This window comes from Hordeum vulgare, chromosome 6H, assembly GCF_904849725.1.
Source record: "Hordeum vulgare subsp. vulgare chromosome 6H, MorexV3_pseudomolecules_assembly, whole genome shotgun sequence".
In the NCBI taxonomy this organism is placed as follows: Eukaryota; Viridiplantae; Streptophyta; class Magnoliopsida; order Poales; family Poaceae; genus Hordeum; species Hordeum vulgare.
Window position 1 is genome coordinate 45,716,173 of NC_058523.1, and position 25,545 is coordinate 45,741,717.

Here is a 25,545-nt window from a genome sequence, read left to right on the forward strand (position 1 = left end):
GCCGCCCCTGGTGGCGGCTACAGGGCTTGTGGGCCCCCTGTGGCTCTCCTGTCTTGGCCCTCAAGTCCCCTGATCTTCTTTCGTTCTGGAAAAATTTATTTCGGGGATTTTATTCCGTTTGGACTCCGTTCCAAAATCAGATTTGAAAAGAGTCAAAAACACAGAAAAAACAGGAACTAGCACTTGGCACTGAATTAATAAGTTAGTCCCAAAAAAGATATAAAAGGTACATAAAACATCCAAAGTTGATAAGATAACAACATGAAACCATCAAATATTATAGATACGTTTGAGCCGTATCAAATGCTAAGATGGATGAGTTAATGAATTTGGTTGCTAGTAGAAGTGCTCCTTTGGATCCTAATGATATGCCTTTGTCTTCTTTGATTGAGAGTAGCAACGCTAGCTTGGACGTTAATTTTGTTGGTAGGAATAACTTTGGCAACAACAATGCTTTTAGAGGAAACTGTGTTCCTAGGCCTTTTCCTAGTAACCCCTCTAATAACTTTGGCAACTCCTACAACAATACCCATGGAAATTACAATAGATTACCCTCTCATCTAGAGAGTAATACTAAAGAGTTCATCAACTCCCAAAATATTTTCAATGCGTCCATAGAGGAAAAACTACTCAAAATTGACGATTTGGCTAAGAGCGTTGATAGGATTTCTTGTGATGTTGATGCTTTGAAAGTTAGATGTGCTCCTCCCAAAATCAACATGGATGAAACTTTGAAAGCTATGTGTGTTTCCATGATTGAGAGACAAGAAAGAACCGCCCAAATTCGTGCTAGACATGACTGGCTTAAAAAGGCGTGTTCTCGTGATGAGAATCACGAAGATCTTAAAATGCTTGGTGTGACTCCCATTGAATCTTTGTTTTCTTGTGTCAAACCTAATGATTATGGGGCTGGATGTGAACCCACTTTGGTTGAAAAGTGCCCCAATGATTCGGAGTCCATCTATCTTGATGCTAAAAGCATTAAAAGTGGAGTAGAAGACGTTAAAACTTTGAGTAGTAATGAAATTACCACCATGGATTTCAAGGAATTCAATTATGATAGTTGCTCCTGGATTGAATGCATTTCTTTGATGCAATCCATGTTGAACTCTCCACACGCTTATAGCCAAAACAAAGCCTTTACCGATTATATCGTCGAAGCTATGATAAAAGCTCTTGAAGAGAAACTTGAATTGGAAGTCTCTATCCCTAGAAAGCTTCATGATGAGTGGGAACCTACCATCAAAATCAAAATCAAAAACTATGAGTGAAATGCTTTGTGTGATTTGGGTGCTAGTGTTTCTGCGATTCCAAAGTCTTTATGTGATATTCTGGGTTTTAATGAGATTGAAGAGTGTTCTCTTAATTTGGATCTTGCTGATTCTACTATCAAGAAACCCATGGGAAGGATCAATGATGTTCTTATTATTGCAAATAGGAACTATGTACCCGTGGATTTCATTGTGCTTGACATTGATTGCAATCCTACATGCCCTATTATTCTTGGTAGACCTTTCCTAGGGACTATTAGTGCTATCATTGATATGAAGGAAGGGAACATTAGATTTCCTTTAAGGAAGGGCATGGAACACTTTTCTAGAAAGAAAATAAGATTGCCTTATGAATCCATGATGATGGCTACTTATGGTTTGAGCACCAAAGACGACGATACGTGATTCTATCGCTATTATGCCTAGCTAAGGGCGTCAAACAATGGCGCTTGTTGGGAGGCAACCCAATGAATTTATCTTTTTCTTTCTGTTTCCTTGCATCCAGACCTCCATAATTCTGTTGTGATTGTGTTTTTTGTGTTTATTTTTGTGTTTGAGCCAAGCAAAACCTTTATGACTAGTCTTGGTAATGGTTGTTTGATCCTGCTGGAAAAAGACAGAAACTTTTCGCTCACGAGATGATTTTTAATTTTTATTCAGAAACTTCTTTTGAGTTGATTCTTTTTGCTGCTAATTTATATGCTTTTTCCCCAGACCTTCGTAATTTTGCAGATTTTTGGAGGTACCATAAGTATACAGATTTCTACATACTGTTCTGTTTTTGACAGATTCTGTTTTTGTTGAGTTGGTTGCTTATTTTGATGAAACTATGGTTAGTATCGGGGGGTACTAGCCATGGAAAAGTGAGAATACAGTAGCCCATCATCAATATAGATGGAATTCAAGTTTTCTACAGTACCAAAAGAAGTGGTAGTTTGTTTTCTTGTACTAATGTTATCACAAGTTTCTGTTTAAGTTTTGTGTTGTGAAGTTTTCAAGTTTTGGGTGACGTTCTCATGGACAAAGAGATAAGGAGTGGATAGAGCTCAAGCTTGGGGCTTCCCAAGGCACCCCAAGCCAAATTCAAGGACACCAAAAAATCCTAAGCTTGGGGATGCCCCGGGAAGGCATCCCCTCTTTCGTCTTCAATCCATCGGTAAGATTACTTGGAGCTATATTTTTATTCACCACATGATATGTGTTTTGCTTGTTGCATCTTGTATCTTAGGAGTCTTTTATTTTTGTTGTGTCACAATCATCCTTGCTGCACACCTTTTTGAGAGAGATAGACATGCACTCATCATGATTTTGCTAGAATGCTCATAGTGCTTCACTTATATCTTTTGAGCTAGATACTTTTGCTCATAGTGCTTCACTTATATCTTTTGAGCTAGATACTTTTGCTCTAGTGCTTCACTTATATCTTTTGAGCTAGATACTTTTGCTCTTGTGCTTCACTTATATCTTTAGAGCATGGCGGTGCGTGATTTGGTAGTTGGCTTATGCTATGAAAGTAGTCCCAAATGTGTTAGGTACCCAAAGAGGATGCAAAAACCTCCATCTTCATGTGCATTGAATAGAAAGAGAAGTTTTGATTCCTCTCAACTAGTTTTGAGATGTGGATTCAGCAATATTGAGAGTTATGTTAGTAGGGTGTTGTGAATCTAGAGATACTTGTGTTGGAGTTAGTGATTCCCGTAGCATGCACGTAAGGTGAACCTCTATGTTAGGAAGTCGGAGCATAATTGATCTATTGATTGGTATCCTTCATGTTGAGGTCGGGATCGCGCGATGGTTAACACCTACCAACCCTTCCCCTTGGAGTATGCATTTAGCACTTTGTTTCGATTACTAATAAAAACTTTCGCAATAAGTATATGAGTTCGTCATGACTAATGTGAGCCCATGGTATAGATGCACTTTCACCTTCCACCATTGCTAGCCTCTCTAGTACCGCGCAACTCTCGCCGGTGCACAAACCCACCAAATTCCTTCCTCAAAACAGCCACCATACCTACCTACTATGGCATTTTCATAGCCATTCCGAGATATATTGCCATGCAACTCCCACCGTTCAGTCTCATGACTTGTGTTGTCACTCTCATATTGCCATTGCATGATCATACTAGATCGTTGCACATCCAGGTACACTGCCGGAGGCATCTCCTATGGAGTCATCATCATTGTGATCTTTGAGCTTTGAGTAACTAAAAAGTGTGATGGTCATCATTATTAGAGCATTATCCCATGTGAGGAAATAAAAAATAAATAAATAAGAGGCCAAAGAGCCCAAAAAGAAAAAAAAAGAAAAGATAAAAAGAGGCCTAAGAGCCCAAATAAAAAAAGGGGGGAAATGAGAGAAAAGAGAGAAGGGACAATGCTACTATCTTTTTCCACACTTGTGCTTCATGTTAGCACCATGTTCTTCATGATTGAGAGCTTCTTGCTTTGTCACTACCATATGCTAGTGGGATTCTTCGTTTTATAACTTGGCTTGTATATTCCAATGATGGGCTTCCTCAAAAGTGCCCTAGGTCTTCGTGAGCAAGTAAGTTGGATGCACACCCACTAGTTTTCCTCTTGAGCTTTCACATACTAATGGCTCTAGTGCATCTCTTGTATGGCAATCCCTACTCATTCACATTGATATATATTAATGGGCATCTTCATAGCCAATTGATACGCCAAGTCAGTGTGACCATCTCCTCCTTTTTGTCTCACAACCACCACCACACTCTATTCCACCTATAGTGCTATATCCATGGCTCGCGCTCATGTATTGCGTGATAGTTATAAAAAGTTTGAGAAAGTAAGAGTGCGAAAACAATTACTTGGCTATTTCCGGGGTTGTGCATGACTTACATTCCTTGTGTGAGGATGATGGAGCATAGCCAGACTATATGATTTTGTAGGGATAACTTTCTTTGGCCTTGTTATTTTGAAAGTTCATGATTACTTTGCTAGTTTGCTTGAAGTATTATTGTTTTCATGTCAATAGCAAACTATTGTTTTGAATCTTACGCATCTGAACGTTCATGCCACGTGAAATAAGTTGCAAAGGACAACTATGCTAGGTAGCATTCCACATAAAAAATTCATTCTTTATCACTTCCCTACTCGAGGACGAGCATGAGTTAATCTTGGGGATGCTTGATACGTCTCCAACGTATCTATAATTTTTGATGGTTTCATGCTATTATCTTGTCAAACTTTGGATGTTTTGCTTTCCTTTTATTTATTTTCTGGGACTAACTTATTGACTCAGTGCCAAGTGCCAGTTCCTGTTTTTTCCATGTTTTTGACCCCTTTCAGAGGAGATTTTGAAACGGAGTCCAAACGGAAGAAAATCCCCGAAAAGATTTTTTCTGGAACGGAAGAAGATCGGAGGACTTGGGAGCCAAGCCAGAAGAGCCCCGGGGGCCCCACAAGCCCCCACCCCGCGGCCAGGGGGCGCGCCGTCCAGGCTTGTGGGCCCCCTGGAGGTCCCCTTACCTAGATCTTGCGCCTATAAATTCCCAAATATTCCCAAAAAAATCAAGAGACGATCGCAATTACTTTTCCGCCGCCGCAAGCTTCTGTCTCCGCAAGATCCCATCTGGGGCACGTCCTGGTGCCCTGCCGGAGGGGAGATTCGGACACGGGGGGCTTCTTCATCAACACCATGACCTCTCCGACGATGCGTGAGTAGTGACTGGCACTCTCTGGCAATAGCTAGAAGAATGCTGATTTTGTGACAACAAACCTTCCCTTGCAACGGCACCAGAAGAATGCTACTAGCACTCCCCAGCAATGAAACTAGAAGAATGTTGTTGACGGCCCACCAACGCGTGGGTTCGCAGCAGTTTTCGAGGGTAGAGTATTCGACCCAAATTTGTTGATCGCCAAACAGGAGGTGAGAGAATACTCTCGAGTATTAGCAACTGAATGTGTCAGATTCAACCACACCTGAAAGATTAGTATCTGCAAGCAAAGTAGTAACAGCAAAGTAGCGAGTAACGGCAGTGGCAAGGAACATAAGTAGTGACAGTAGTAGCAAGTAGCAACAGTAGCAAGCGACAGTACTAGCAACAGTAGCAGTAGAGCAAGACAAGTAACAGCAGTAGCAGCAGTAGTAATAGTAGAGCAAGACAAGTAACAGCAACAACAACATTAGTAATAGCAGAGCAAGACAAGTAACAGCAGAGCAAGACAAGTAACAGCAGCAACAATAGTAGGACAAACTCGTAGGCAATGGGTCGGTGATTTGCTTGGATGATATTCATCATGCAACAGTTATAACACGGAGAGATATGAGGCTAGCTCTCGTTCTTCAATGTGATGTAGGCATGCATTCCGTGTGTCGTCATACGTGCTAAGGCAAAAGAACTTGCATGACATCTATTGTCCATCCCTCCCGTGGCAGCGCGGTCCAAAAGGAAACTACGGGATATTAAGGTTCTCCTTTTATTAAAGAACCGGACCAACGCATTAGCACTTGGTGAACACATGAACTCCTAATACTATGGTCTGTTGGGTAACGTAGCATAAATTCAAAAAAAATCCTATGCATATTCAGATCTTCCTATGGAGAGACCAGCAACGAGAGAGGGGTGAGTGCATCTTCATACCTTTGAAGATTGCTAAGTGGAAGCGTTACTAGAACGCGGTTGATGGAGTCGTACTCGCGGCGATTCAGATCGCGGTGTGATTCCGATCTACTGCCGAACTACGGCATCTCCACGTTCAACACACGTGCAGCCCGGTGACGTCTCTCGCACCTTGATCCAACAAGGAGGAGGGAGAAGTTGGGGAAGAACTCCAGCAGCACGACGGCGTGGTGTCGATGGAGAGACGAAGTCTCCCGGCAGGGCTTCGCCAAGCACCGGCAGAGAGGAGGAGAAAGAAGGGCAGGGCTGCGCCCAGGGAGAGGGCAAAGTGTGTCTCCAACAGCCCCAAGACCCCCACTCGCCACCCCTAGGGTTCCCCCCCCCTAGGTGGTGCAGCAGCCCGAGATGGGAGAGGGGGGCGGCGGCCAGGGCAGGGAAAGGGGGGGCGCGCCCTAGGTGGGCCTTGGGCCTCCCCTGCGCCTAGGGTTTCCCCTCCCTTCCTCTCTGGTGGGCATGGGCTGGGTGTGGGGGGCGCACCAGCCCACCTAGGGGCTGGTTCCCTCCTACAGTTGGCCCATGTAGCCCTCCGGGGCTTGTGGCCCCTCCCGGTGGTCCTCCGGAACCCTTCCGGTGGTCCCGGCACTTTGTCGGTGGTGCCCGAAACATTTCCTACGTCCAAATCCATCCATCCTATATATCAATCTTTACCTCCGGACCATTCCGAAGCTCCTTGTGACGTCTGGGATCTCATTCGACACTCCGAACAACTTTCGGTAACCTCGTATAACAATTCCCTATAACCCTAGCATCATCGAACCTTAAGTGTGTAGACCCTATGGATTCGGGAGACAGGCACACATGACCGAGACACCTCTCCGGCCAATAACCATCAGCGGCGTCTGGATACTCATGGTGGCTCCCACTTGCTCCACGATGATCTCATCGGATGAACCACGATGTCAAGGATTCAATCAATCCCGTATACAATTCCCTTTGTGTGTTGGTATAGAACTTGCCCGAGATTCGATCGTTAGTATACCTATACCTTGTTCAATCTCGTTACCGGTAAGTCTCTTTACTCGTTCCGTAGCACGTCATCGTGTGACTAACTTCTTAGTCACATTGAGCTCATGATGATGTTCTACCGAGTGGGCCCAGAGATACATCTCCCTCACATGGAGTGACAAATCCCGATCTCGATTCGTACCAACCTAACAGACACTTTCAGAGGTACCTGTAGTGCACCTTTATAGACACCCAGTTACGTTGTGACGTTTGATACACCCAAAGCACTCCTACGGTATCCAAGAGTTGCACAATCTCACGGTCGAAGGAAAATACACTTGACATTAGAAAAGCTTTAGCATACGAACAATACGATCTAGTGCTATGCTTAGGATTGGTCTTGTCCATTACATGATTCTCCCAATGATGTGATCCCGTTATCAATGACATCTAATGCCCATGACCAGGAAACCATGATCATCTATTGACTAACGAGCTAGCCAACTAGAGGCTTGCTAGGGACACATTGTGATCTATTTATTCACACATGTATTATTATTTCCTGTTAATACAATTATAGCATGACCAATAGACGATTATCATGAACAAGGAAATCTGATAATAACCATTTTATTATTGCCTCTAGGGCATATTTCCAATAGTCTCCCACTTGCACTAGAGTCAATAATCTAGTTACATTGTGATGTATCGAACACCCATAGCATTATGGTGTTGATCATGTTTTTCTCGTGGAAGAGGTTTAGTCAACGGGTCTGCAACATTCAGATTCGTGTGTACGTTACAAATCTCTATTACTCCACTCTACACATGGTCCTGGATGGAGTTGTAGCGGCGTTTGATGTGCTTCGTCTTCCAGTGAAACCTGAGCTCCTTGGCTATGGCAATGGCCCTAGTGTTATCGCAGAAGAGTGTCATTGGACCCGACGAGCTTGGAACCACTCCAAGGTCGGTGATGAGCTCCTTCATCAAAATTCCTTCATGAGCTGCTTAAGAAGCAGCTATGTACTACGCTTCACATGTAGATGCTGCCACGACTTCTTGCTTGCTGCTGCACCAGCTCACTGCCCCAACATTCAAAACATATACGTATCCGGTTTGTGCCTTAGAGTCATCCGGATCTGTGTCAAAGCTAGCGTCGACGTAACCCTTTACGACGAGCTCTTCCTCACCTCCATAAACGAGAAACATTTCCTTAGTCCTTTTCAGGTACTTAAGGATATTCTTGACCGCTGTCCAGTGTTCCATACCGGGATCACTTTGGTACCTCCCTACCAAACTTATGGCAAGGTTTATATTAGGTCTGGTACACAACATGGCATACATAAGAGAGCCTACGGCTGAAGCGTAGGGGACAGAACTCATCTTCTCTCTATCTGCTGCCGTGGTCGGCGACTGAGTCTTACTCAATCTCATACCTTGCAAAACTGGCAAGAACCCTTTCTTTGAGTTTTCCATATTGAACTTCTTCAATATCTTGTCAAGGTATGTACTTTGCGAAAGACCTATGAGGCGTCTCGATCTATCTCTATAGATCTTGGTGCCTAATATGTATGCAGCTTCTCCAAGGTCCTTCATTGAAAAACTCTTGTTCAAATAGGCCTTTATGCTTTCCAACATCTCTATATTGTTCCCCATCAATAATCTGTCATCCACATATAGTATGAGGAAAGCTACAGAGCTCCCACTCACTTTCTTGTACAGACAGGCTTCTCCGTAAAACTGTATGAACCCAAACGCTTTAATCACCTCATTAAAGCGAATGTTCCAACTCCGAGATGCTTGCACCAGCCCATAGATGGAGCGCTGGAGCTTGCACACTTTGTTAGCACCCTTAGGGTCGACAAAACCTTCTGGTTGCATCATATACAACTCTTTCTTAAGATTCTCGTTAAGGAACGCTGTTTTGACGTCCATTTGCCAAATTTCATAATCATAAAAGGCGGCAATTGCTAACATGATTCAGACTGATTTCAGCTTCGCTACGGGAGAGAAAGTCTCTTCGTAGTCAACTCCTTGAATTTGTCTAAAACCCTTTGCGACAAGTCGAGCTTTATAAATGGTTACATTACCGTTTGCATCAGTCTTCTTCTTGAAGATCCATTTATTTTCTATGGCTCGCCGGTCATCGGGCAAGGCCACCAAAGTCCATACTTTGTTCTCATACATGGATCCTATCTCGGATTTCATAGCTTCAAGCCATTTGTTGGAATCCGGGCCCGCCATCGCCTCTTCATAGTTCGAAGGATCACCGTTGTCTAACAACATGATTTCCATCACAGGGTTGCCGTACCACTCTGGTGCGGAGCGTGCCCTCGTGGACCTTCGCGGTTCTGTAGTAACTTGATCCGAAGCTTCATGATCATTATCATTAACTTCCTCTTCAGTTGGTGTAGGCGCCACAGGAACAACTTCCCGCGCTGCGCTACTATCCTGTTTGAGAGAGGGTGTAATTACCTCATCAAGTTCTACCTTCCTCCCACTTACTTCTTTCGAGAGAAACTCTTTCTCTAGAAAGGATCCTATCTTGGCAACAAAGGTTTTACCTTCGGATCTATGATAGAAGGTATACCCAATAGTTTCCTTAGGGTATCCTATGAATACGCATTTCTCTGCTTTGGGTTCGAGCTTTTCTGGTTGAAGTTTCTTCACATAAGCATCGCAGCCCCAAACTATAAGAAACGACAACTTAGGTTTCTTAACAAACCATAGTTCATACGTTGTCGTCTCAACGGATTTAGACGGTGCCCTATTTAAAGTGAACGTTGCAGTTTCTAATGCGTATCCCCAAAATGATAGCGGTAAGTCGGTAAGAGACATCATAGATCGTACCATATCTAATAAAGTGTGATTACGACGTTCAGACACTCCGTTGTGTTGCGGTGTACCAGGCGGCGTCAGTTGTGAAACAATTCCACACTTCCTTAGGTGTGTGCCAAACTCGTGACTCAAATATTCTCCTCCACGATCAGATCATAGACACTTAATTTTTCTGTCACGCTGATTCTCGACCTCGCTCCGAAATTCCTTGAACTTTTCAAATGTCTCAGATTTGTGCTTGATCAAGTAGATATACCCATACCTACTCAAATCATTGGTGAGAGTGAGAACATAACGATAGCCACCGCGAGCTTCAACGTTCATTGGACCACACACATCAGTATGTATTATTTCCAATAAGTCGGTTGCTCTCTCCATTATTCCTAAGAATGGAGTCTTAGTCATCTTGCCCATGAGGCAGGGTTTGCATGTGTCAAATGATTCAAAATCAAGAGACTCTAATAGTCCATCAGTATGGAGCTTCTTCATGCGCTTAACGCCGATATGACCAAGGCGGCAGTGCCACAAGTATGTGGGACTATCATTATCAACTTTACATCTTTTGGTACTCACACTATGAATATGTGTAACATCACGATCGAGATTCATCAAGAATAAACCATTCACCAGCGGAGCATGACCATAAAACATATCACTCATATAAATAGAACAACCATTATTCTCTGACTTAAATGAGTAGCCGTCTCACATTAAGCAAGACCCTGATACAATGTTCATGCTTAAAGCTGGTACTAAATAACAATTATTAAGGTTTAAAACTAATCCCGATGGTAGATGTAGAGGTAGCGTGGCGACGACGATCACATCAACCTTGGAGCCATTCCCGACGTGCATCGTCACCTCGTCCTTTGCCAGTCTCCGCTTATTCCGCAGTTCCTGCTTTGAGTTGAAATTGTGAGCAACAGCACTGGTATCAAATACCCAGGAGCTACTACGAGCGCTAGTAAGGTACACATCAATAACATGTATATCACATATACCTTTAACGTTGCCGGCCTTCTTGTCCGCTAAGTATTTGGGGCAATTCCGTTTCCAGTGACCCTTTCCCTTGCAATAGAAGCACCCAATCTCAGGCTTGGGTCCATTCTTTTTCTTCTTCCCAGCATCTGGCTTACCGGGCGCGGCAACGGCTTGCCGTCTTTCTTGAAGTTTTTCTTACCCTTGCCCTTCTTGAAACTAGTGGTCTTGTTGACCATCAACACTTGATGCTCTTTCTTGATTTCTACTTGTGCAGACTTGAGCATCGAGTACAACTCGGGAATGGTCTTCTCCATCCCTTGCATGTTGTAGTTCAGCACAAAACCTTTGTAGCTTGGTGGGAGAGATTGGAGGATTCTGTCAATTATAGCATCATCTGGAAGTTCGACTCCAAATGAAGTCAGACGACCGTGTAACCCAGACATTTTGAGTATGTCCTCACTGACAGAACTGTTCTCCTCCATCTTACGGCTAAAGAACTTGTCGGAGACTTCATATCTCTCGACACGGGCATGATCTTGAAAAACTAGCTTCAGCTCTTGGAACATCTCATATGCACCGTGTTGCTCAAAACGCCTTTGGAGCCCCGTTTCTAAACTGTATAACATGCCACACCTAACCAGAGAGTAGTCATCACTCCGCGTTTGCCAGACGTTCAAAATGTCCTGGGCTGCTGCGGGAGTGGGAGGGTCACCGAGCGGCGCATCAAGGACATAAGCCTTTTTAGTTGTTTCCAGGATGAGCTTCAAGTTGCGAACCCAGTCCGCATAGTTGCTACCATCATCTTTCAGCTTGTTTTTCTCTAGGAATGCGTTGAAATTGAGGTTGACGTTGGCCATCTACAATATTTATAAAGACAACTTTCAGACTAAGTTCATGACAATTAAGTTCATTTAATCAAATTAAGTATGAACTCCCACTTAAATCGACATCCCTCTAGTCATCTAAGTGATACATGATCCATGTTGACTAACCCGTGTCCGATCATCACGTGAGACGGACTAGTCACCATGGTGAGCAACTTCATGCTGACCGTATTCAACCATACGACTCATGTTCGACCTTTCGGTCTCTTGTATTCGAGGTCATGTCTGTACATGCTAAGATCGTCGAGTCAACCTAGGTGTTTCGCGTGTGTAAATCTAGCTTACACCCGTTGTATGCGAACGTTGGAATCTATCACACCCGATCATCACGTGGTGCTTCGAGACAACGATCCTTCGCAACGGTGCACACTTAGGGGAATACGTTCTCGAAATTTTAAGAGGGATCATCTTATTTTGCTACCGTCATTCTAAGCAATAAGATAAAAACATCACAATGCAATCATATAGTGACATGATATGGCCATTATCATGTTTGCTCTTTCGATCTCCATCTTGAGGCATCGCATGATCATCATCGTCACCGGTATGACACCATGATCTCCATCATCGTGTCTCCGTGAAGTCATCACGCCAACTACTACTATCACTACTACTATAGCTAACCGTTAGCAATGAAGTAAAAGTAGTATGCACATGGCGTTGCATCTCATACAACAAATTAAGACAAATCCTATGGCTCCTGCCGGTTGTCATACTCATCGACATGCAAGTCGTGAAACCTAATACGATAACGTGATCATCTCATACATCATACATGCAACTTTGGCCATATCACATCAAATGTCAAACCCTGCAAAAACAAGTTAGACGTCCTCTAATTGTTGTTGCAAGTTTTACGTGGCTGATTTGGGTTTCTAGCAAGAACGCTTTCTTACCTACGTGACAGCCACAACGATGATATGCCAAAGCTATTTACCCTTCATAAGGACCCTTTTCATCAAATCCAATCCGACTAGAGTAGGAGAGACAGACACCCGCTAGCCACCTTTATGCACGGTGTGCATGTCTGTCGGTGGAACCAGTCTCACGTAAGCATACGTGTAAGGTCGGTCCTGGCCGCTTCATCCCACAATACTGCCGGAAAAGAATAAGACTAGTAGCGGCAAGCAATTGACAAATCATCACCCACAACCTTCTGTGTTCTACTCGTGCATAGAATCTACGCATAGAAAACCTGGCTCGGATGCCACTGTTGGGTAACGTAGCATAAATTCAAAAAAATTCCTATGCATATTCAGATCTTCCTATGGAGAGGCTAGCAACGAGAGAGGGGTGAGTGCATCTTCATACCTTTGAAGATCGCTAAGCGGAAGCATTACTAGAACGCGGTTGATGGAGTCGTACTCGTGACGATTCAGATCGCGGTGTGATTCCGATGTAGTGCCGAACTACGGCACCTCCGCGTTCAACACACGTGCAGCCCGGTGACGTCTCCCACACCTTGATCCAGCAAGGAGGAGGGAGAGGTTGGGGAAGAACTCCAGCAGCACGACGGTGTGGTGTTGATGGAGAGACGAGGTCTCCCGGCAGGGCTTCGCCAAGCACCGGCAGAGAGGAGGAGAAAGAAGGGCAAGGCTGCGCCGAGGGAGAGGGAAAAGTGTGTCTCCAACAGCCCCAAAACCCCCACTATTTATAGGAGGAGGGGAGGGGGTGCGCCACCCCTAGGGTTCCCCCCTAAGTGGTGCAGCAGCCCCAGATGGGAGAGGGGGGCGGCGGCCAGGGCATGGGAAGGGGGGCGCGCCCTAGGTGGGCCTTGGGCATCCCCTGCGCCTAGGGTTTCCCCTCCCTCCCTCTCTGGTGTGCATGGGCTGGGTGTGGGGGGCGCACCAGCCCACCTAGGGGCTGGTTCCCTCCCACACTTGACCCATGTAGCCCTCCGGGGCTTGTGTCCCCTCCCGGTGATCCTCCGGAACCCTTCCGGTGGTCCCGGCATTTTGCCGGTGGTGCCCGAAACATTTCCGGCGTCCAAATCCATCCATCCTATATATCAATCTTTACCTCCGGACCATTCCGGAGCTCCTCGTGATGTCCGGGATCTCATCCGGTACTCCGAACAACTTTTGGTAACCTCGTATAACAATTCCCTATAACCCTAGCGTCATCGAACCTTAAGTGTGTAGACCCTACGGGTTCGGGAGACAGACAGACATGACCGAGACACCTCTCCGGACAATAACCATCAGCGGGGTCTGGATATCCATGGTGGCTCCCACTTGCTCCACTATGATCTCATCGGATGAACCATGATGTCAAGGATTCAATCAATCCCATATACAATTCCCTTTGTCTGTCGGTATAGAACTTGCCCGAGATTCGATCGTCGGTATACCTATACCTTGTTCAATCTCGTTACCGGTAAGTCTCTTTACTCGTTCCGTAGCACGTCATCATGTGACTAACTCCTTAGTCACATTGAGCTCATGATGATGTTCTACCGAGTGGGCCCACAGATACCTCTTCGTCACACGGAGTGACAAATCCCGATCTCGATTCGTACCAACCCAACAGACACTTTCGGAGGTACCCGTAGTGCGCCTTTATAGTCATCCAGTTACGTTGTGACGTTTGATACACGCAAAGCACTCCTACGGTATCCGGGAGTTGCACAATCCCACGGTCAAAGAAAAAGACACTTGACACTAGAAAAGCTTTAGCATACGAACAATACGATCTAGTGCTATGCTTAGGATTGGGCCTTGTCCATTACAACATTCTCCCAATGATGTGATCCCGTTATCAATGACATCTAATGCCCATGACCATGAAACCATGATCATCTATTGACTAACGAGCTAGCCAACTAGAGGCTTGCTAGGGACACATTGTGATCTATTTATTCACACATGTATTACTATTTCCTGTTAATACAATTATAGCATGAACAATAGACGATTATCATGAACAAGGAAATATGATAATAACCATTTTATTATTGCCTCTAGGGCATATTTCCAACATGGTCATCACTGGGAGTGGTTCCGGTTATTGTCACTCCGGGGTTGTCGGATCATAACACATAGTAGGTAACTACAACTTGCAAGATCGGATCTAAAACACACATATATTGGTGACAACATAATAATTTCAGATCTGAAATCATGGCACTCGGGCCCTAGTGACTAGCATTAAGCGTGGCAAAGTAGTAGCAACATCAATCTCAGAACACAGTGGATACTAGGGATCAATCCCCATCAAAACTAACTCGATTACATGATAGATCTCATCCTACTAATCACCGCCCACCGAGCCTACGAATAGATTTCTCACAAACGACGAAGAGCTTCATGGAATTGGAGAGGAAAGAAGATTGATGATGACGATGGCGATGATTTCCCCTCTCCAGAGCCCAAGACGGACTCCAGATCTGCCCTCCAAATGAAGAACAGGTTGTGGCGGCGCCTCCGTATCGCAAACGCGACGAAATCTTCTCCTATTATTTTTTCTGGGACGAAAGTGAACTTATAGACCTGAGATTGGGGGCGGCAAAGCTGTGTGGGCCCCACAAGCTTGCCCACCGCCACCAGGGGGTGGCGGAGCCAGGGCTTGTGGCCCACTGGCCCACCCCCTCAGGTGGATCTTGGAGCAGATATTTTTCATATTTTCCAAAAATGCTCCCCGTAAATTTTCGGGGCGTTTGGAGAACTTTGATTTCTGCACAAAAATAACACCAAGGCAATTCTGTTGAAAACAATGTCACTGCAGGTTAGTTCCATTCAAATCTTGCAAATTAGAGTCCAAAACAAGGGCAAAAGAGTTTGGAAAAGTAGATACGATGGAGACGTATCAACTCCCCCAATTTTAAAACCTTGCTTGTCCTCAAGCAACTCAGTTGAAAAACTGAGAGAGAAAGAAAAACATTGACAAACTCTGTTGGATCTTGTTGTTGCAACTATGTCTAACTCATAACCAGAATTTCAGGAATATCACAAGTTAACCACATAAGCAAATGACACAAAGGTCTCACGGTAAACTAATATCAATGGCATAATCAGCTAACGAGCAAATAATAATTAGTTTCAAATACCAACACTTCAATCAAAACAAGCATGAAGCAATATGAATAGGTGGTATCTCGCTAGCTCTTTCGGAGACCGCAAAACATAAATGCAGAGCACTTTCAAAGATCAATGGCTGACTAAACATTGTAATTCATAGCAACGAAGATCCAGTCATAGTCATACTCAATATCAATCAAAAGCAAAGCATAAAAATGACAAAGGTGCTCTCTAATTGGTGCTTATAAAAGAGGAGGATGACTCGACAGGAAAATAAATAGACAGGCCCTTCGCAGAGGGAAGCATTGATTTGCAGAGGTGCCAGAGCTCAAGCTTTGAAAACAGAGATAATAATTTTGGGTGGCATGCTTTCATTGTCAACACAATGACCAAGAGTTCTCAATATCTTCCATGCTACTCATGCTATAGGCGGTTCCCAAACAGAAAAGTAAAGTTTTAACTCCCCCACCACCAATCAATCACACTCCACGGCTAGCCGAATCCTCGGGTACCGTCCATACTAACATCAATCCGGGGGGAGTCTTGTTTTACAGTTATGTTTTCGATTTAAGCGTGGAACTGGGCATTCCAATTACCGGCCCCTTTCTCGTGAATGACAGTGAATAAACACATGTCGAGGATAACACTCCTAGCATGGAAGATACCAATAGCCCCCTGTCACCACATGAGCGGTTCGGGCATGCAAAACAGATTATTTCTTGAAGGTTTAGAGAGTGGCACATGCAAATTTACTTGGAACGGCAGGTAGATACCGCAAATAGGTAGGTATGGTGGACTCTCATGGAAAAACTTTTGGGTTTATGGAAGTGGATGCACAAGCAGTATTCCGCTTAGTACAAGTGAAGGCTAGCAAAAGACTCGGAAGCGACCAACTAGAGAGCGACAACAGTCATCAAGATGCAATGAGTTTGACTAACATTGAATGCAAGCATGAACAGGATATAAATCACCATGAACACGAACATCATAGAGGCTATGTTGATTTTGTTTCAACTACATGCATGAACATGCGCCAAGTCAAGCCACTTGAAACATTCAAAGGAGAATACCATCCTATCATACTACATCATAGTCATCTCAAAATCTATGTTGGCAATCAAGACAAACCATTATAAGCTCTCAGCTAAATAAGCATGGCATCAGAAACTATGTTCTCTAAGATGTAATTGCAAACATGGTTCTCTCACAACAAAGCTAAATCTGGGTCGACAAGCTAGTCATATTTACAAAAACAAAATAGATAGAGTTCATACCAGCTTTTCAGTCTCAGTCACTTCATCATATATCATCATTATTGCCTTTCACTTGCACGATCGAACGATGTGAACAATAATAAGAGCGCTCGTGCATTGGACTAAGCTGAATCTGCACGCAAACACAAAGGAGAATACAAAGTAATATGGCTCTTTGAAAGCTAAACAGGTATGCATGCAAGAACCACTAAACATTGAAATCAATATCTTCTACCTTGACCCAAAGAAAAAGAAAACTATTTACACGGGAAAGCTCCCGACAAGCAAAAGAAGAAAGAAAAATCTTTTTGGGTTTTCTCAAAAGGACACAAAACAAGAAAACAAGAAAACAAAAATAAAATAGCATGGATAATACAGTGGCAAAGTGTGAACACCGACTATGTAGCGACCCGACTCAAGACGAGTCAAGCCTCTGGTGTTTCCGTACCATCCCAAGATCATGTTGGTACACACACAGTACATAATGTATATATTCAAGAGTGCAATCACACAGCTTTATTTATCGAAATCTCATAAAGAGTACTTTATTACAATAAAGGAGTACAATAAAGTGGCTGAAGGCCAACTCATGAGATTATCTAACGAAGACTAAGCGGAAGCATCAGGTAGACGAGTCCATCCGACTCCAAGGGAATGTCGCTGAGCGTAGAATTGTAGCCTCACTCCTGGTCGGAAAAGTACTCTGCAACATGATACGTTGCAGCCGTGTAGGTCAGCATATTGAATATGCTGGCAAATCATCAAGAGAGGGAGTAAAATAATAATCATCTATCTCTACATGCATATTTGGCCGGTGTAGCTAAGTTTTGCATAAAGCCAGTTTTATCCTACAACAAGAGGGGTCGAAAGCAAAATATTACTACATAGTTTGTTGTTAAAGAGATGGTTCCGCCAACCAGTTCTCGTACCCGAATAGTTGTTAACACCCACATCATTATTAAGTTGTGTCGAGAGTTCAGGGGAAATTCAATGCCTTCGGCTCAAGTTGTCCATGACCGTGGACACGGCTAATCGATTAGGTTGAGTACTCTGCAGAGTTTTGCACACGTTCCCTACAAGATTTGATCGCCTCCGGGTTTGTCCTCGCACTTCAGGGTGTTTGAAAACCGGATGATCAAAACATGGTCTTTCAACGGGTCCCTCTGAATCCCTGTCCGTGCCCATCCATTCCTACCGTTCGTCTACATCTGCTAGCACCGCCTGTCCAGAGTCGCCGCGTTGTCCAACCAAGCCAGAGCCCATAATGACTTGTGGCTGTGCAGGTAAGCCTTGAGTCTTGAAGTCTCCGTCCGTCCCTTTGAGCCTGGGTGAAGCTTTCCGCAGGATGACATGGCCTCTCCAGCATCCCGGGCATCCACTGGGTTTTCCAGGGAGCCGGTCAACCGTCCTTCACCCAGTGTTGCATTGCGTCCGAGGTCTTGAAAATCTTGTCTTAGTCCGGTCTTGGTTATTATATCAACCTCGCATCACTCGTGGAATACACTCAACCGATAACCCGTCTACTAGAGCATAGCATATATAACATTGTCATCCCGGGGCCAAGTATCGGGGTGTTGGTGTTCCTACCACATGATACTACACCTATGACTAAAGTTTCCAAGTACCTAGGCGGCATGCAAATAGGGCAAAGAACGTGATCTACTATGCATTGAAAACATAGGTAAAAATAACATGATCAAAGATGACTTGCCTTGATGATAGTTGTCCTGCTCGAGCGTCTCTAAGTAACACGCTTCGCACTCCGGATGATCTACCGATACAAACACAAAGCACACCATAAGCAATTCAATCATGCCACAAGTAAAAATAACATCACATGCAATCATTTGCAAAAGACTACACAAAAGAATTTATCGCGCGCCGGTAAGGCAGAAACTTGTTTCTGTTGAAAACACCAGTAAAAATACTTTTAAAAATTCTGAAAATTCTACCAAAGTAAGATTTTATCACTAGAAAACAGTAGCAAAAATAATCAACTCAATATCATTTTTCAAACTCCTGGAATAAGCAAAACAGTGTTTAAACTAAATCTGCTCTAACTTATATTTAAAAATTTCAAACACAGACAAATTATATATTTTTACAAACTACAGGAACTTTGTGAGCTACTAGAAAAAGAATCAATGTCATTGGACGTAGGGATAAAGAGTTGTGATCAAAACTAGATTGAAAGTTTCTATTTTTGAAATCTGGGCAGAAAGTTACAAAACTGCTAGTGCTAAAAAGAGGCACACGTGGCAAGATTCTACTGGCTGTAGTGGCTGTTTGTTTCGTGACTTCGAGCAAATGGCCTAAGGCTAACAAGGTCGCCGGTTATTGCAAAAGTGGCTAAAAGAACCTAATGGTTTTCTGGAATAAACCGAAGGGGTACTAGTGTTCTAATCCTAGCCATTGCATGGGATTGCATGGGATCTAATGGCTAGGAGGGGTTGCATGCAAATAGAGAGAGAGAGGGAGTTAGCTACCTGTTGCAGAAGCTTGCACCGGCGAGGAACGTCGCTGCCGGCGAGGGAGGAGCTCCAGGGCGGGGTTGGAGGCTTCGGGGAGGCGGCGGCGGGGTTCCTCCTCCGCGGGGGAGGCGGCGGTGGAGAGAGAGAGCTCGGGGGAGGCTCTCCCAGGCGAGGCCGAGGGTGGCGCAGCCTCGGGTTGCTGCTGCTCCGGCGAGGCTCGTGGCGGCGGCGGCTCGTGGAGGCGGCGGCGGCGGGGTGAAGTGGCGGCGGCTAGGGTTGGGGAGGGGTGGCGGTGGAGAGGGGTTTATATAGGCCTAGGGGAGGTGGCAGCTATGGAAAGGGAGGGAGAACTTTGGGAAGGAGATCACGGGAGAAGAAAGAGGGCTCGGTTCCTGTAGAGAAGGAAAGAGAGGAGAGGCAGAGAGGAAAGGAGAGATCGCGGGAGAGAAAGGAAAGAAATAAGGGAGGAGAGAAAAACGTGGGTGGAAAGAACCTGCTGGTTCCTGGGCTCGGTTCGGTCCCTGCACTGGGAAAGGAAAGGGAGGGAGAGCTCGCGTGGGGGAGAGAAGAGAGAGAGAATTAAGGGAGGAGAAGGAAGAGAGAAATAAGGGAGAGAGAGGAGATTACGTGGGGTGGTTGGGGAAGTGGCGTGCTGGGGAGGATGCATGCAGGCTACGATGCATGCATGGGGCTCGGGTGCAAGGGGCTGGGCTGAGCCGTTTTGGCTCGGCCTGGCAGTTTTTTTTTTTTTTTGAAAAACAAACAAACAGCAGCAACAAAAAGAAAAAAAACAAAACAAAAAATATATTTTCCTAGCTAACAAAATACTAGAAAAAAAAGTAGGTACTAATATACATATATGCACTAGAATACTTAGGAGAAAAACAAAACAGAAAAATATACTACTAATATATATATATAATATATAGGAAACCCTAGTTCCACCTAATGCAACTTTCAAAAATAGTTTTATGCAATAGGTCACACAACGCGATTGAAAAACTCAACAAAAATAATTCGGAATTTACAAAGTTTGCAAAAACCAAATTGGTGACTCCAAAAATAAAATTCGAAACGTTATGCACTTTAATTCGACGGGGGGGGGAGAAGTCATATTATCTCCACTCCAATAAAATGCCCGCAGTCACATAACGATTAGAATTTTCAGAAGAACGAAATGGTGCATAAAATATGAGATGCAAATGAATGATCTATTAACATCCGAATTTAAGAAAATTGGGATGTTACAAACCTACCCACCTTAAGATGAATCTCGCCCTCGAGATTCGGGTTGGCTAGAAAATAGGTGCGGGTGGTCTCGACGAAGATCCTCTTCTCGTTCCCAGGTGGCTTCTTCCTCGGTGTGGTGGCTCCACAACACCTTGCAGAACTTGATGATCTTGCTGCGGGTAACTCTGTTGGCGGTCTCGAGAATCCGGACGGGTTTCTCCTCATATGTCAGATCACTGTCAAGTTGTATGGCCTCTAAGGGCACTGTATCTCTCAACGGAACATCGGCCATCTCAGCATGGCATTTCTTCAACTGGGAAACATGGAAGACATCATGAATTCCGGACAATCCTTCCGGCAGTTCCAGTTTGTATGCAACTTCGCCTCTATGTTCAAGAATTTTGTAGGGGCCAATGAAACGTGGGGCTAATTTTCCTTTCACACCGAATCTCTTGATTCCTCGAAGTGGAGACACCCGAAGATATGCTCGATCTCCCACTTCGTACGTTACTTCCTTGCGTTTGCTGTCGGCATAACTCTTCTGCCTAGACTGAGCTATCTTGAGTCGGTCACGAATAAGCTTGACCTTCTCTTCAGAATCTCGGATGAGGTCGGGACCAAAAAGTTGTCGGTCTCCAACTCCATCCCACATCAACGGTGTTCTGCACCTCCTTCCGTATAGAGCTTCGAAAGGGGCCATCTTCAGACTGGTCTGGTAGCTGTTGTTGTATGAGAACTCGGCATACGGTAAATTGTCATCCCAACTAGACCCATAGTCTAGCGCGCAAGCTCTCAACATGTCTTCCAGAATCTGATTAACTCTCTCGGTCTGTCCATCTGTCTGTGGGTGAAATGTTGTGCTGAACTCCAATCTCGTTCCCAAGGTTTCGTGCAGTTGGTGCCAAAATTTTGATGTGAACTGAGTCCCTCTATCGGACACAATGCTCTTTGGTACTCCGTGCACACATACGATCCTCGTCATATATATTTTGGCCAGCTTGGCACTCGTGTAGGTAGTCTTCACCGGAATGAAGTGAGCTACCTTGGTCAAACGATCGACCACAACCCAAATAGAATCATAGCCAGAACGGGTCCGAGGTAATCCTGTGATGAAGTCCATACCAAGCTTTTCCCATTTCCATTCGGGTATCGGCAGAGGCTGGAGCAAACCTGCTGGCTTCTGATGCTCGGCTTTTACTCGTTGACAAACATCGCATATAGCTACGAACTCGGCAATGTCTTTCTTCAATCCTGTCCACCAGAAACTTTCTTTCAGATCCAGATACATCTTGGTGTTACCGGGGTGTATCGAGTACGGGGAATCATGAGCTTCCTGAAGTATCAACTTCCTGAGTTCTGGATCATTGGGCACATAGATGCGATCCTCAAACCATAAAGTTCCATGTTCATCCTCACGAAAACCTTTAGCTTTCCCGTCTTCCATTTTCTGCTTAATCTCAGCTATCTCTTTGTCATCTTTCTGTGCTTCACGGATCTTTTCCGTCAATCTAGACTGAATTTCCAGAGTGGCAACAAATCCTCTTGGAACTATCTCCAATTTGAGCTCTCGGAGATCATCGACTAACTCCTGGGGTAATCCTCCCGTTGTGAGCGTGTTCACATAACTCTTGCGGCTCAACGCATCGGCTACAACATTTGCGTTGCCTGGGTGATAATGCAATCTCATGTCATAGTCCTTGATCAACTCTAGCCATCGCCTCTGTCTGAGGTTCAACTCCTTCTGCGTGAAGATATATTTCAGGCTCTTGTGATCAGTGTAAACATCACAACTATTTCCGATGAGGAAATGTCTCCAGGTCTTGAGAGCGTGCACTACGGCTGCTAGTTCCAAGTCATGTGTGGCATAATTCAACTCATGAGGTCTGAGCTGTCTGGATGCATAGGCTACGACTTTGCCTTCTTGCATGAGCACTCCTCCGAGTCCTTGACGAGAAGCGTCACAGTAAACCTGGAAATCCTTCTGAATGTTCGGCAATATCAGCACTAGGGCTGTAACAAGACGTTTCTTCAACTCTTGAAAACTGGTTTCACATTCCTCTGTCCAAATATACTTGGATTCCTTCTTCAATAACTTTGTCATGGGCTTGGCAATATTTGAGAAATTCTCAATGAACCTCCGGTAATATCCGGCACGTCCGAGGAAACTGCGGATCTCCTTGACTGAAGTGGGTGCTACCCATTCGGTGACTGTTGCGACCTTGGCAGGGTCCACTGCTATTCCTTCTCCTGAGATGACGTGTCCGAGAAATCCGACTTCCTTCAACCAAAACTCACATTTGCTAAACTTTGCATATAGCTTATGCTCTCGAAGCTTCTCCAGAACTAAACGCAGATGTTCCTTGTGTTCCTCTTCGTTCTTGGAGAATATCAGTATGTCATCGATGAACACCACGACAAACTTGTCCAAGTATTCCATAAATACCTTGTTCATCAGATTCATAAAATATGCCGGAGCATTAGTCAGTCCAAATGACATGACCGTGTACTCATACAAGCCGTACCGAGTGGTGAAGGCTGTCTTGGGTATATCCTGTTCACAAATCTTCAACTGATGATACCCGGATCGAAGATCGATCTTTGAGAATATGCAAGCTCCAACTAACTGATCAAACAGATCATTGATCATCGGCAAGGGGTACTTGTTCTTGATGGTCACATCGTTCAATGCACGATAATCGACAACCATTCTCAAGGACTTGTCCTTCTTTTCAACCAAGAGCACTGGGCTCCCCAAGGTGAAGAACTTGGGCGAATATACCCTTTGTCCAATAACTCCTTAATTTGCTTCTTGATTTCTATCAAGTCATTTGCGGGCATCCGATAAGGTCTCTTGGATATCGGGGCTGTTCCGGGTAATAGCTCAATTAAGAACTCAATCTCTCTATCGGGTAGCATGCCCGGCAATTCCTCCGGAAATACATCTGGATACTCATGTACGATCGGTACTTCCTCCTGGACTACTCCCGTGAGAGAGTTTACTCGCTTACTCCGGGTCGGGCGCTGAGACACGTACTTAATCCGCTTCTGCTCAGGGGTGGTGAGCAAAATAGACTTAAGGGCACAATCGACATTCCCTTCATACTTGGCCAACCAATCCATGCCTAGGATTACATCCAATCCCTGGGACTCTAATACGATGAGGTCGGTGGGGAAATTATGGTTCCCGATGTTGAGACTCAAAGCATGGCATCCTATCCCGGCTGTCATCATGCCTCCTGGGGAACTGACCTTAATAGGTTGGCTGAGGGTTCTAGTTGGCAAACTATACTTTTCCACAACTACCGTTGATATGAATGAATGCGTTGCACCGGAATCAAAAAGTACCAATACTGGATGTGAATTTAGCAAAAACTTACCAACCACAGTATCGGGGTGATCATAGACCTCTTCCACATCAATGTGGTTCACCTGAGCTCGAGGAAAAGGATTGGGCTTCTTAGCTGCAGAGTTGTCGTTGCCGTTTCCATTTCCCTGCTTGTTCTGGGGACAATCAGTGGCATAGTGTCCCTTCTTTTGACACTTGAAGCAAGTGATGTGAGTCAGATCCTTCTGAGCTGGAGTTGAATGCTGCTGAGTGCCAGTACCGCCATTCTTGAAGTTGCTGTTGTTGCGGTGATTCCCATTTCCTCCATGGTTGTGGCCTCCATGGTTGTGCACAGGGTGGTTATGCTGAACGTGTCCTCCAAACTTACCGGATCCAGTCCCGGTATTTCCTGAATAGGGGGTGTAGCGAGGCTTCTGCTGAGTGCCGGAGTTGAACTTTCCAACCCCATACTTTCGCTTGCGGTTCTCCATCTGCTGATGTTTCCCCTCCAAGATGAGGGCCTTATCAACCAGCTCCTGGTAGTTGTTGAAGGTGGCTACCGTCAACTGAATGCTCAGCTCATCATTCAGTCCTTCCAAGAACTTTTCCTGCTTGGCCGCATCATCGGCCACATCTCTAGGTGCATAACGGGCGAGCATGCTGAAATCATCAACGTACTAGGCCACAGTGCGACTCCCCTGGCGTAAGTTGCGAAACTCACGCTTCTTCAGACTCATTGCACCAGCTGAGACATGCGCGGTGCGGAAGGCTTGCTTGAATTGCTCCCAAGTGACTCCAGCAATGGGATAAGTGGTGGTGTAGTTCTCCCACCAAGCAGCTGCAGGGCCTTCAAGTTGATGCGCGGCAAAACGCACCTTCTCAGCTTCAGAACAACCAGCGGTGATGAGTTCACGCTCCATCTTGCGAAGCCAATCATCTGCCACAATGGGCTCAATGCTGCTGGAGAAAGTTGGAGGGTTCAACCTCAGAAAACGGGTGAGATTGTCAGCCTGGGGTGGATGATGGTTGTTGTTGTTCTGGTTCTGGATGATCAGCTGCATCAAGGCATTTTGTTGTTGGATCAACTGGGTGAGTTCCGGCGGAAAGTTGGACTCAGGGGCGCGTCTCGGGGGCATCTAATGTTTGTAGAGGGGTGAGATTAGCATAGAACAATGGTCTAGAGGGAATTACACTACCCATATGAATGCAACACACAAGTATCACACCACACATTTCATTCAATATCATCACAAAGGTTCACACAGGGATACAAAATTCGATAATCCTAAACATCGGCCTAAAACGTAAAACGATAAAGTAAATTTGGTGGTCTAGTCTAAGTGTCCTCCTCAGAATAGCATGGTGTCGGGTCCTTCGGTGGAGCTTTCTTCATAGTCCTCGTCGTTGCTGATCACGGGGGCTACGTCTCCTTCGGGATGAAGGTTCTCGCCCATGTCCAGTTCCTCCTCCAGGTATGCAACTCGAGTCTTCAGCTTCTCGATCCGCTCCAGAAAGTCCTTCACTTCTAGTTCATGTTCATAGTGGGCTTCCCGGGCTGCATCTTCAAGCTCAAGCTCGTGGAGTGACAGTTGCTTGATCTTCCTGGCGTCCTTGATCGCGTGATACTCCAGAGTTCCGCTGTGCTTCTCCAAGGTCTGGGCATAAGACAAGAGAGCGTCGTTGGT